A 12,952-nucleotide genomic window follows, 5' to 3' on the forward strand; every position below is an offset into this window, starting at 1 on the left:
TATGACCCCCACGCCTGGTTTCCATGCGTACCCCGGTTTACATAACTGAGCGGGTGTTCGGACACACTTCGGACTATCGGGTCCGGAGGTTGAAGCGAAAAGGTCCGCCATGACAAATGATTTACAATCGGGCTAAGGACAAAATATGTCCATTGAAGTACACAGTCACTTAGTCTGGCTAAATTCTTCTACTATACCATCCAACAGGCTTTCTAGCTTACAATCCTGTTGGGAATACTTTGCGGCTAATCCTACCTGGTCATATACCAGACTAACGGGAATCTCTTTCCCATCTGACCCTACTGGTCTGACCTGGGCCATGTGATTCGGATCAACCTTGGTGTACCATGTTTTCACCATAGCCCAGGCTTCCCTCGCACCTTGTCGGGAGGCTGATATATTCCATAATCGGAAGCACCGCCGCGCTCTCGTGAGCATCTCTACAAGCTCTCCCATGCCTCCTGGCAGGGAAGCGGACGGCCACAAGGCTTGGGCAATACCCTGCATCACTTGTCGAACTTGTTCGTTCAGTTGTGAAAGCTCTTGTAGCAGATCGCCTGTGGATCCGGGCATCTCCTCTTCGGGACGACCTGTGAGCATATCTACAGACATAACTCTGTTAGCCAGCTTCTTCTCCGAACTTTATAAAGGTTTGTTTGAGCACATACTAAAAATGCTATGTCGAAGCCTCTTGTTCTCCTTCACGTAGTCATCAAGCTGGGCCCGAACATCTTCCAATTCAACGCCCAGCTGGGTATTGGCATCCTGGAGATCGTTTTTGTCTCGCCTAACTCGTGTAAGCACGCGCTCGCCAGCCTCTAGCTGTTGTTGAGCATGTTTCTCATCCCCTGGTACGATTTCCGGATTCACTTCGGGATTGTCTGCAGAATCTATGGTTAGATTTGCGAGCATGCTGAATACTAACTGGTACACGTTATTACATTCTTTTTGATCAAGACAAGCATTACCAGATCAGGCCTTCTTGGATTCCTCCATTTCGGCAACTGCGGCCCTTAGTTGGGCTTTGCACTCCTCTAGATCTTGAGACAAATGGGTATTCTTCTCTGTAAGAACCTATGCATACAATGATCCTTAAATCAGTTGTGCCAACTATTTCAAGTCTCAGGGGTTATTGATATACATAATTATCAGATTTTATTACTTGTATATCCTTTAAATACTAGTCTGTGGCTCTAGCAAGCCCACCTTGAGCAGCTCAGATGTACGCGTCTCCTGAGCTGAAGGCATTCAACGCCTCTTCGGAGAAATTAGGGTCACGGAGTACGACCCGTCGACGCCTGTGATTCATGGCGCTCTCCACTTCGGAATTTGTAGCGGATATTCTATCCGCATCCTCTATAGGAGGACCGTCCGGCATTGTCCCCACATTGGCCTTCGCCGTTGAGTCCGTCTGGTGGAGGCGTGGCCCACAGGATCCCCGGTCACAGTCCGGCGAACACTCTTTCTGCCAGGGGACAAGGGACATTGTTATATTTTAAAGAAGATAATCATGGAGCAGGTTTTAAATCATACCTCTGCAATGGCGTCTTGGTCCTGACCGCCTTCCTTTTAAGCCTACCCGGCTTGGGCGCCCCCTGTTGGTGAGTCACCGCGGGTTCGGCGCAGCGCCCCGATGGCCTTCCCTATAAAGCGCAAGACGTGTGCGGTGGGTAAGGTGTAAAGAAGGGATCCTTCTTGAAAGTCAGGATTCTGGTTTTACTTACATATGATGTAGGGAGGAGGCCAGGATAATCGGCGATGATGGCCACCAGGGGGCCGTCACAGCTTGTGTGGTAGAACGTCCTGTCGATGAGCTCCACAGATACGTCCGGATCTTCTTAGAGTCCGGGGTCGAGGGCCCGGTGAGGGTCCTCTAGCTGTGGAGACGGGTTGTGGACCTCCCTTACAACTTTTCGTAGTTCCTGCTATGAATTAGCAAGGTAAATATTTGAGATGCGAGAGTGACGAATGAATGGAGTTGAGTAAAGGATAGCAGCTCACCCAGCTTGGGGGGTTGTACATGGAAAATCCATCCCGTGGCTTAATGCGGATAAACTCCTCTTCCTCTCCTTTATACAAATCGGACATCATTTTCGCAAGAGCAGCGGCGGAGTCCGGACTTTTACGACCGCAACGGGTGGCGTCGTCTTCTCCATTGAAGTTCCACATGGGTTTCCCCCAATACTGGAGTGGCTGCACCCCCCGCATTATGCAGATTGACATAACCTCAATTATTGTCAATCCAGATTTGGCTAGTGTTTTTATCCTGCCCATCAGATAAAGGACCTCTCTGTTATCTTCCTCCTGGGGGCTCTGGGGGCGCCAGCTACGGTGCTTCTTCAATGGGGCATTGGTAAACTCAAGAAGACCCATCCGGATAGGGTCCGGAAGGGGGACGCCCTCTAAATAAAACCACTCCGAAGGCCAGTCTTCGGACGTCTTCTTCGGAGTATCGGACAGGTATCCGGTCCCGGCGATGCACCATATTTCAGCTCCGCCCACTTGATATATTGATCCCTCCTGATTGCGAGGGATGAGGCAGAATATCCTCTTCCATAGCTTGAAATGAGCTTCGCAGCCCAGGAATAGCTCACACAGGGCTACATAACCTGCGATGTGCAGTATGGAGGCAGGAGTAAAGTTATGCAGCTGAAGGCCGTAGTACTCCAGGAGCCCGCGGAGGAATGGATGGATTGGAAATCCGAGTCCCCTCTGCAAGTAAGGGACAAGACATACTCGCTCCCCCCTAGATGGGTTGGGCAAACTCTCTGCTTGCTCCCCGCCATCATAAGTGGCTAATCCGGCTCAGACGGGGACAAGATATGCAGGCGGGAGAAACCCCTGGGTCTGCAACTCCACCAATCGGCCATGGGATACGGTGCACTTCACCCAATCGCCTAGCTTAATGCAACGGGAGCGAGAGGATGAGCTGTGGTGGCCGGCCATGATGGGATGGTTTTTTTGGGCGCGCTCTGATGATTCCTCGCTTGGGGAAGATGGTGTGATTTGGATCTGAGGATCCCCGTCTCTTTAATAGATGATTTACTTACTTGGTCAGGGTAGCAAATGTAAAAATGCCCCGACTTCTCGCATTCGCTCGACACGTGGAGACTACCATTATTAAGGTACAGAAGCCGAGGAGTGCAACATTAATGAGAAGCCGGACACTACTCGTTATAATAGGTACTCAGGGATTTGGATAAGAACCCGCCTTGCAATGTCGAAGACAATCTGCATGTTGGACTCATCGTTATTGAAGCCTGGTTCAGGGGCTACTTAGGGAGTCCTGGATTAGGGGGTCCTCAGACAGCCAGACTATGTACTTGTGCCGGACTGTTGGACTATGAAGATACAAGATTGAAGACCTCATCTCGTGTCCGGATGGGACTCTCCTTTGGGTGGAAGGCAAGCTTGGCGATTCGGATATGTAGATTTCCTTCCCTGTAACCAACTCTGTGTAACCCTAGCCCCCTCCGGTGTCTATATAAATCGGAGGGTTTAGTCTGTAGGACAACAACAATCATAATCATAGGCTAGCTTCTAGGGTTTAGCCTCTACGATCTCGTGGTAGATCAACTCTTGTAATACTCATATCATCAAGATCAATCAAGCAGGAAGTAGGGTATTATCTCCATTGAGAGGGCTCGAACCTGGGTAAACATTGTGTCCCCCGCCTCCTGTTATCATTAGCCTTAGACGCACAGTTCGGGATGCCCTACCCGAGATCCGCCGGTTTTGACACCGACAATGGGTGAATCACAACAAGTGTTTTATGAAAAATGCATCTTGATGTTCCGTGCAATGCACGGATCTTGCTAGTACTCCTACAGAAGACTAAGTTGGTGATGATGGTGTGTCTGCCATCCGTCATTTCTGACCATTAGATCTATGTCTAACGACTGTGAGGTAAGTTGTTGCCTTTTCTCACCAACATCCCACTTGTCTACCAATTTGCAGAAAAACCCATAATTAGTATCTTAAAACCAACCACATCCCTCCCTGACCTCACCAAAACAGCCCAAGGAATATATTCTAATTGAAACATAATATATCTCTAGTGATATATGTATATCAAAATTAGAGTGTTCTGTATCAAGTTTGTGAATAAGTATTATTCTAATTATGATTCGTTACAATGCACATGAACATTGCTAGTATTTCCAACCATGCAACTTTTTCCTAGTATTCCATAGTTTTGAGTTTTCCATCAGGATATTAGTCACTCATGGTTGATATTTAGTTTCAATCATGTACACATATGCACTATGTAACTAGCCTTGCTTATTGGTTTCCAAAGCTTAACTTTCACTCCTACTTATAATATGTAGAGTATTTAACAAAAAACTACCACTTTCAACCAGCCCTAGGAAGAATCTATTGTACAAAAAATAGAAAAAACATACCCAAAATTTCTTAATCCACGCCAAAAACTACTACCTAGTACCGATTAGGCTTGTTTAAATCCATTTATGACAGGGTTGGCCCACACGTCCATGCTGACGAGGCAGCTTAAACTAACACATTTCGTTTGACCGTTGACACGTGGGACCCACACCTGACCATCTATCCTGTTATTCCCCCTCAAATCATTATTTTTCCTAAACATTACTTCAAACAGTACTGGTGCGTGTTCGTCGGTGGCGCCGGTGATGAGCGAGTTGGCCACCACTCTGCCGGACGGGCCGGACGCCGCACTGGTCTCCGCACGGGTTGGCAGGCTGGCCCGAGAAAGACTCACGAGTGAGCAAGGCGCCACGCTGGCCTTCGCTCGAGCCAGATGTCTGGCCTTAGCACGGCACGCGCGAGCAAGACGCCATGCCGCCGTGCCAATCTAGCTAGCTATCCTTGCAGACAAGCAGCTGGATGGAGCTATCTTGGCTAGCTAGCGGCCGCGAGCGCCGTACGGAGTTGGCAGTCGGGCTGCCGCAAGATGGGCTCCGCACCACCAGCGGTTTTGACCTTGCCTTCTGCCGGTGGCGGCAGCTGCGTCCCATGGCCGAGGATGACTAGGTCGATGGGCCAGAGGTATGAGGTCACTCAGGGATTTTTGTGCAGACTGACATGTAGGTCCCACAAGTCATAACGCCTCGGTGTGTTTGGTAGGGTGTATGAAGGGTGCATGAGCCCAAGAGTTCCCTTCTCGACCCACTTTTGGGTGTTTGGTAGAGTGTATGGAGGGTGCATGAGTCCACACTAGCTTAGCACAAATACACTAGAAGCATGCATGAAGAGAGCATGCATGAAGAGGGGTGTTGAGTTGAGCATGCATGAAGAGGGAACAACTATGCTGAGACGAGAACGCAACCAAATAGAAGGCGTTGACTTAATGGGCGACATGGGTTGAAACGTGCCTATAACGACACTTTGTAGAGTAGTCGTTTCTTGGTAGGGCTGGTTGGTAAGAGCATGTACAATGGTTGATAAGGTAGTCTTATCTTAAGTCTGCCACGTATGCAAGTGGTAGTTGTTTCTTGGTATTATTAGTGGTTTCTTGTAAGGAACAATGTACTACCAGCGACCAAAGGCGATTCTAGGTTGCGTTGTACTCCAACGAGTACTACTAGTGGTCGCGGGAGTGTATACCTCGTTTTGTGGGTTCGATCCTGGCCGAACGCACGGCGGACTTTTTTTAAAATAGTAACTTCGTTGCGAGCCAATATTTTACACGGGTAGTTTGAGTTTTGAAGTCAAACGGACATGCGGCACCACAATGTGGGTGCACTGGATAGCCTAGCCATGTGAACGGGTTTTCCTTCCCAGCATCTCGTGGCTCGCGTGCTCACCCTAGCCGCACCTCGCTTGCAGCTTCCTCATCAGCTAGTAGCATATTTAAACTAGCGCCTCCTAATTAAGCCCGAGGAGCCGGAAAAGCCTGGCGGGGCATTGGGAACTGTGCAATATGGCTCTGTACGTAAAGTGTGCTACTAGTACTCTGTAGCTTGTGGCGTTGCACGCATGGACTTCACTCCATTATCGGCTCTACTATAAAAGAAATTCCTCTTGACATATTTTTTTGAAATAGAGGCAAAAGCTTTGCTTCATCTCATTCATAAAGAAGGAACTACTAACAAAGTTCGATGAGACCCATTACACCTCCATAAATGGAAGCGTAAAGCCTAGTCTCGCTATATCAAATAACTCAAATGTTCTGCCCCCGCAGTAACCGTCGCTGATAAACAGGCTGCTAGTGTGTGCGTGAGAGGAGCGGATGAGTAGGCCAGCTACATGAGAGGAGCGGCTGAATAGAACCCCGAGAGTACCCACTAGGCCACTACGTAGGTGTACTTTCCCTGCATTGATAGTACATCGATGGTTCTAGAGAATAGTAGTACCCTCCACTTCCAGCTGTAGCTCCTTGGCCCTGAGATTCAAGAGTTCAAAACTAGTGCACTATACTAGACTAGACTAGAAGTACAGTACATCGCACTACTAGTTGAGAAAAAGTAGTACTAGTACTACTACAGTACGAGTATGTACTACTCCGTCACATAATGTAAGACTTTTTTAACTCTAGTTGGCGTGTACAAAAATAGCAAAAACATGCCCAAAATTTCTTAATCCACGCCAGAAACTACTACCTAGTGCCAAAAATATCTTACTAGTGCTATTATTTACAGTATAATGCAATCCCATAATGTCCCATAATGCTAGTACTAGTAGTAAATAATAACCTCACCCCTTCGCTAAGGAACGATCTACAGTTGGAAGGGACGAGGCCCTGCGGTTACTACGCTCTTATTTCCTCCTCGCTAGTTTCCCTCCCCCCAAAGAGAAGGCAGTTCGTTGCTGCTCCCATGGATTCGCCAGGCGGTTCTCCTCCTTGTCGGGGCTGGGAGACCTTGGATGACGATCCTTTGGGAGAAATCGCACGCAGCTCCGACGTCCTCATCGCCGCAAGACTCGGTGCTTCCTGCACCAACTTTTTCAAGACGGTGCTTAAACATGCTTGGGAAAAGGCGATGCTTGTTGGTCTTCTATGCGTCCTCGAGGAGAAGGTTCTTCTATGGGACAATCCTTTGAACAGTCCGCCACTCCCTAGCCATGGTTGCACGTTGACTCCGCTAGAGTTGCCGACATTGAGAGGTAGTCGGATTTTGTCCGATGAGCAGGTCAGTAATGGAGTTTGATCATGTAGTACTTAGTTATTACATTTCCATCCCGTAATTTCTCTCCTGCCCACCGTCTTATATATAGGTCTGGGTCGGTGCCAACGAATATTGTCTTGCATATCTCCGGCCGGATACCACCATCACTTTGCACAACATCCATAGCAGTGCGGTCGTTCTGGTAGACCCCTTCTCCACCATTGGGATCGGCCTTCCGGACTAGCTGGGCTTGAATACATATGATGATGCCTACATGAGATTGAAGAAGATAGCAGTTGCATACCCGCCGACAAAGCGACATGGCTACGATGATTACTATCTCATCGCGGTGTTCGACATAAGGATTGCCATCAATGCAAGAGGCAGTAACAGCAGAGGCTGGCGCATATTGGCGGCGACAGATTTGTACCCCTACACGTTCGAAGACGTCGTGCGCCATCTAGGCCGTATCTTCGCGGTGACAAGCCAGGAGACTTGTTTCATCTGGTTGCCATCCTACGGTACGGGAGATTACAAACGAAATGCACAAACCATCATTTGCATCCCTAACGATACTCCATTATTTTGTAGGGACCAGTCATCCCCCGATCAAAAGAAGATCACCGATCCTGGATGTGCATTTGCATCCGCGATTCGGTCTAACCTAGAACCTTGTAGTGCAACATGGTCACACAATCTACCATGATCGGACCGTCACCATCTACCTAGGTATTCCATTTTTTAACCCTCTCACCTTCTCTTTCATTGTTGTACTTGTACTTACTAGTACTAGTAGGAGTACTTTTTACCTTGGAGGACGCATATAGCTAGCTAGGCCCTTGAAGACTTGCCACCATTTTTGTTTTTCCATGTCTTACTATCTCATCTGTGTAGCCAAGAGTGGCTATATATAATAAGCTGGTTATTTTACTTCCTCTATACCAGAGTAGTACTGTTTGCTGCACAGTACTACTGCCCGCCATATTTGAGAACAATATTATTATGCATGGACCTTGACTATGTACGTCACCATGTGTCCAGATCTGAGATGCTTCATGTACCAGATGAACAGCGCCGAGTTCGACCCCCGTGGTGCTACGTGGGTGCCGAGGAACACTCTTGGAGAGTACTCGCTTTTCATTGGGGACAACCACCCCAATGTGAAGCGGATGCCATTTTCCGTGCACAACACGGAAGGCCTACCGTTCATGAAGCATGGTTGTGTCTTCAGTGTGCACCGTCGGATGAACGACATGCTGGGACACGCTATCCCTGATTTATGCCGCTTCAGCTTGGATGAGTCTCCATCATGTGGAACCGGACTAGAAAGCCGTGACAATGATTCCCATTGCCCACCACTATGGATCGTGCCATCCATGAAGAACACCTGGGACTGGAACCAGGAGGAGGACATGTAGCACATCTATAACGTGTAAGTGGAGTATGGTAAATTGTGAATGGTAGCGCTGTGAATATATGTAGACTAGTCGTGCACAAATTTATCACATGAATTGGAGATGAACTTGTGTGGCATACTGGCATTTGTCCTTTAGAATTTATTACTAGTAAATGTGTTATGTGTACGTGCAACTTGTGTGGTTCTTGCATGGGCTCCAACACGCTCTTTGAGAAAAAAAGGTGGCACAACTTTGGATATACGTGACGTGGCGGTATCATATAGTAGCATCGTTCGCTATAGTTGTAGTGTACTACTATTAGGATGACAACTCCTATAAAACCTTGCGCTTGGCTCTTTGCCTCTTCGAGAGGTTCAACAGTTCATACTCGTGAGAACCTTGCACTTGGCTCTTCGCCTCTTCGGAAGGTCCAACAATGATGATACTACAGTACAATATGCTTCTGGCAATCTAACACCGATTGAACTGCTGCACGACCACCGCGAGGGCGAGGGCGATGGAGAGGGAGAGGGAAAGGGCACTGTAGTCAAAACCCTCTCCTCGTCCTGTGAACCACCGCGCGTGTGGGCGAGGGATAGGCGTAGTAAGCAAGCTTCTCCTCATTCGACGAGTTGACGAGACACATCAAAGTAGTACTAGTACTAGTCCATACTGCGTCCTTTCCGGTTAATATGGCTTAATTTTAAACGAGAAAAATACACTAGTGGTCAACATATGTAACAATACGCTCTTTATGGTCACTATATATAGTTTTGCGGTGATTATACGATCACTAGCTCATCGTAGAGCACCGTATTGCACCCTACTGACCGGCCACATAGTCGACGTGGCACTTTGTTGACTGGTTAAATTGTCACCTGGTTTCTGGGTCCCACCTGTAAGTTGGCAGAGTAAAGAAATCAGTTAAACAAAACTTTACGCAGGCGCGATAGGAGTCAAACCCTTGCGCGCGAACCACCCTGGTTGTGTATGTGAGTGCATGCACGTGTACTCCCTCAGTCTTCCAACAAAGAGTGTACATCGGCTAAAAAACAAAGAGTGTAGTACATCTACACTTCCAATGCATTTAGCCTTTAATCTAAATCGATATTGATTGACTAATGCACCAACTTGATCTCTAGGTATAGGCTACATGTCTATCCTTAATTACAGCATGCAACGACCTTCATTTAATCTTCTTCTCTCAATGGTCGCATGCACACATAAGTCTACTACTTTTGGGCGTTAATTATGCCCTGGTCAATGTGTAAATCTGTAAATGTACAATCTTTCACGGACGTAGGGAGTAGGTTGAGCACTTGAGCATGAGCGTGTGTGTTGCGTCGTGTGCTGTGTGCCGCATGGGTGCGTGAGTGTTGCAGGTGTCCATGTGTACGTGTGAGTGTTGCATGTTGCATGCATGCATGCATGCATGGGGCTTACTCCCTCCCATTGACATGTTCATATTTCAAGCTTCTTCTGTTCCCTCCATATGGTGATACTCCCTGTGTTCCCAAATACAGAGTAAAAGCCTCCCTCTATTCCCAAATATAGAGTATTTGTCTTTCTAGAGATTTCAACAAGTGACTATGTACGGAGCAAAATGAGTGAAGTGAGCGTAGAGGCAGAGGGATATTGTAGAAAGGAAGTCTTCGCGATCCATTATTCCCCATCTCGGTGAGAGAGAACTATTCAACTAGTCTTCACAGTGAAGTGACAATACACGCTGCAGCAGATGGGGCACTTAATTAATAAGTTGAACCAGCGTGTTGGTGCTACTAAATCAGCCTTACCCAGTAATGCCATCATGTTCGCCAGTAGAGCACACTTCCGCAAATACGCCTACGCACCTCTGTCCTGCATTAACTCACATATGGGCCCTCTTGTGGTAGACCCACATGTCATCGGTGTAACTATTTACACATCGATGGCTGGTATATCCTGGTAGTAGTACTAGTAGAATTGAGATTTAATGCACTTTCTTCCCCGTCTTCCACTCTTCTTCCTCCTCTCTTCTTGTTCCTCCTCTCTTCCCCATCATCGGCCGCACACCATTTCCCCCCGCTCACTGCTTGCCCGCCCGTGCCATCTTCCTTGGTAGCTTGCGCGTACCATATCCCCCCGCTCACTGCTTGCCACACAAGGAGAAGCTTCTTCGCTTGCCCGCCCGATTCCACTTCCCCGCTGGCTCGCAGGCACCAAAAACCCCAATGGCAGAACGGACTGACACGTAGAGCCGCGATTGGAATTCCCTCCCTGATGTTCTCTTGTAGCAGATCTGTAATCGTATGGACCTACTCAGCACCATCCATCCGGCCGCATGCTCGGTGTCTTTGTACCGTCTACTCGTCTGCAACCGGTCGGCTCTTTTCAAGACACCCTGCTTGCTGATGCTCGATCCTCGCAGGTGTTCCAGACACCGACTTGACGATCCTACGGAGGTTGTCGTGGAGCCCCTCGACATGCTACCACTACCCGTTCACCTGCCTTTCATCCACGACCACTACTGGGCGGGCATGAAGGCCAACTAGATAGTCCTCATCCACCAATCCGGTAGTCCGTGGCATCTCGTGGATATCTACACCCAGCGAGAGATCACCCTTCCATCATTGGATACCGCCGCCATCGAGCCTCGCGGCCCGCCGGACACTCCTACCTACTACGCACGAGACGCGTCAATCTTTTGGCTCGACCTCTAATTGCTAAAAGTTGTAATCTGCAAAGTGCCCACACCATCAGAAGACTACATGTATTACAAGCTCATTGCCTTGTTCAACATGGGATTAGTCTATCTGGAATCCGGTCGCTATACATGGTTATGGCTCAGCGTCAATCCTGTTGAGGCAACAGTTCTGTCTGATGCTATAGTGCATGATGGCATCGTTTACGGGGTCGATGCACAGATTGGCTGCCTATACTGGTGGAATCTATGTCGTGTAATTGTTCTATCTCATCTCATCTTTCCATAAGAATACGACTGCCTGTTCATTGTTACAAATTTAGAATAGATAGTATGTCTATAACCACATCATTGCTATATGTTCCTCTCATTTCCTAGATTTTTATGACCACACATGTTATTGTTAGAGTTGATAGGAGAACAATTCGCATCTAACATTGTTAGAATAGCTATTATGAGCATAACATCATGATTGCTATATGTTACTCTCATTTCCAAGATTTTTATAACAACACATGTTATTGCTTAGAGTTGATTTGAGAACAGTAGTAGTAAGTGCTATGGTAGAATATGAGTAGGCTCTGTCATAGCTATTTTCCTCTCATTGTTACATGATGTTTGAACCATGACATATTTCTAGAATATGAAAGCCATTGGCTTATTTTTTTAACTTGGGGTATGATTATGACCACGACATTGCAATTCTCTGTCTATGATATGTGTCACTGTTATAATAATCTTAATTCCACACATACTCTAAACATGATTGTTTATTTTTGTCCTTTTGGTATCCAATTTGAATTGTTGCAGCAGACGCAAATGCGCTAGCCTTCATGATTCCAGGACCTGGAATCATACCAACCGATGGGTGGTGGTTTATCGCTCGTTCAGCTGACGGCGGTCATTTGATGCTCATTCGCATGTACCAAATTGACCAAATCATTACATCAAACCATATGCAGTACAGTGCCTGGGGCATCCGTGACATTGATGGCTATGGCTACTTCGTGTTCGAGAAAGATCCCAGCTCCATTGGGCCAGGCGTATTCAACTGGAGGCGGGTTTATAGCCTTGGCAACCACTCCATGTTCCTCGGGCTCAATTATCCGATCATCCAACCAATCATCGATCATATCACCGACGATGATTACCGTGCTATGCAACTTCCATTCGCCAGGGGGCTGTGGTTACACATCATACCATGGGTTTCATGAATCACCATATCCAGAGATTCGTCGACACAGCTTGTTGCCAGATAATCTTCAGTGTGTGAAAGGCATCAAGCTTCCATGCGATGGATGGCTTTTGCAAACCCGACATGCAGCGATGTGGTTCATGCCAACAGCAAATATGCACAACTTGATTCGTACTGATATCTAGGCTAAGCCATGTATTCTGCTGCTGTAGCACGACCCTCTTTTATTGGATATTATGTACTGTTGTTAGTCTGAAGCACTCCTCTAGTTTGAAGGATAGATACCTTTCTGGGATCAAGTGCATCCTAACTCACCTGCGTAGCATGTATTGATAATGATGATGGAGATGATGTGCAGAAGCTATATATATATATATATATATATATATATATATATATATATATATATATATATATATATAAGGCTTCAAGTGCGTACTTGTCAGTTAAACCTATGGTTAAAATGTGACACTAAATACGACTAGTAAGTAGTACAGTAGCGGTACTAGTAAACGTCAGTCAAATTATTCATCATGTCCACACATTGAATTGATGTGAAAACACGCTGCGCATGAGGTGACACAAGAATCCCGAT

Source organism: Triticum aestivum, chromosome 3B (assembly GCF_018294505.1).
Source record: "Triticum aestivum cultivar Chinese Spring chromosome 3B, IWGSC CS RefSeq v2.1, whole genome shotgun sequence".
Taxonomy (NCBI): domain Eukaryota; kingdom Viridiplantae; phylum Streptophyta; class Magnoliopsida; order Poales; family Poaceae; genus Triticum; species Triticum aestivum.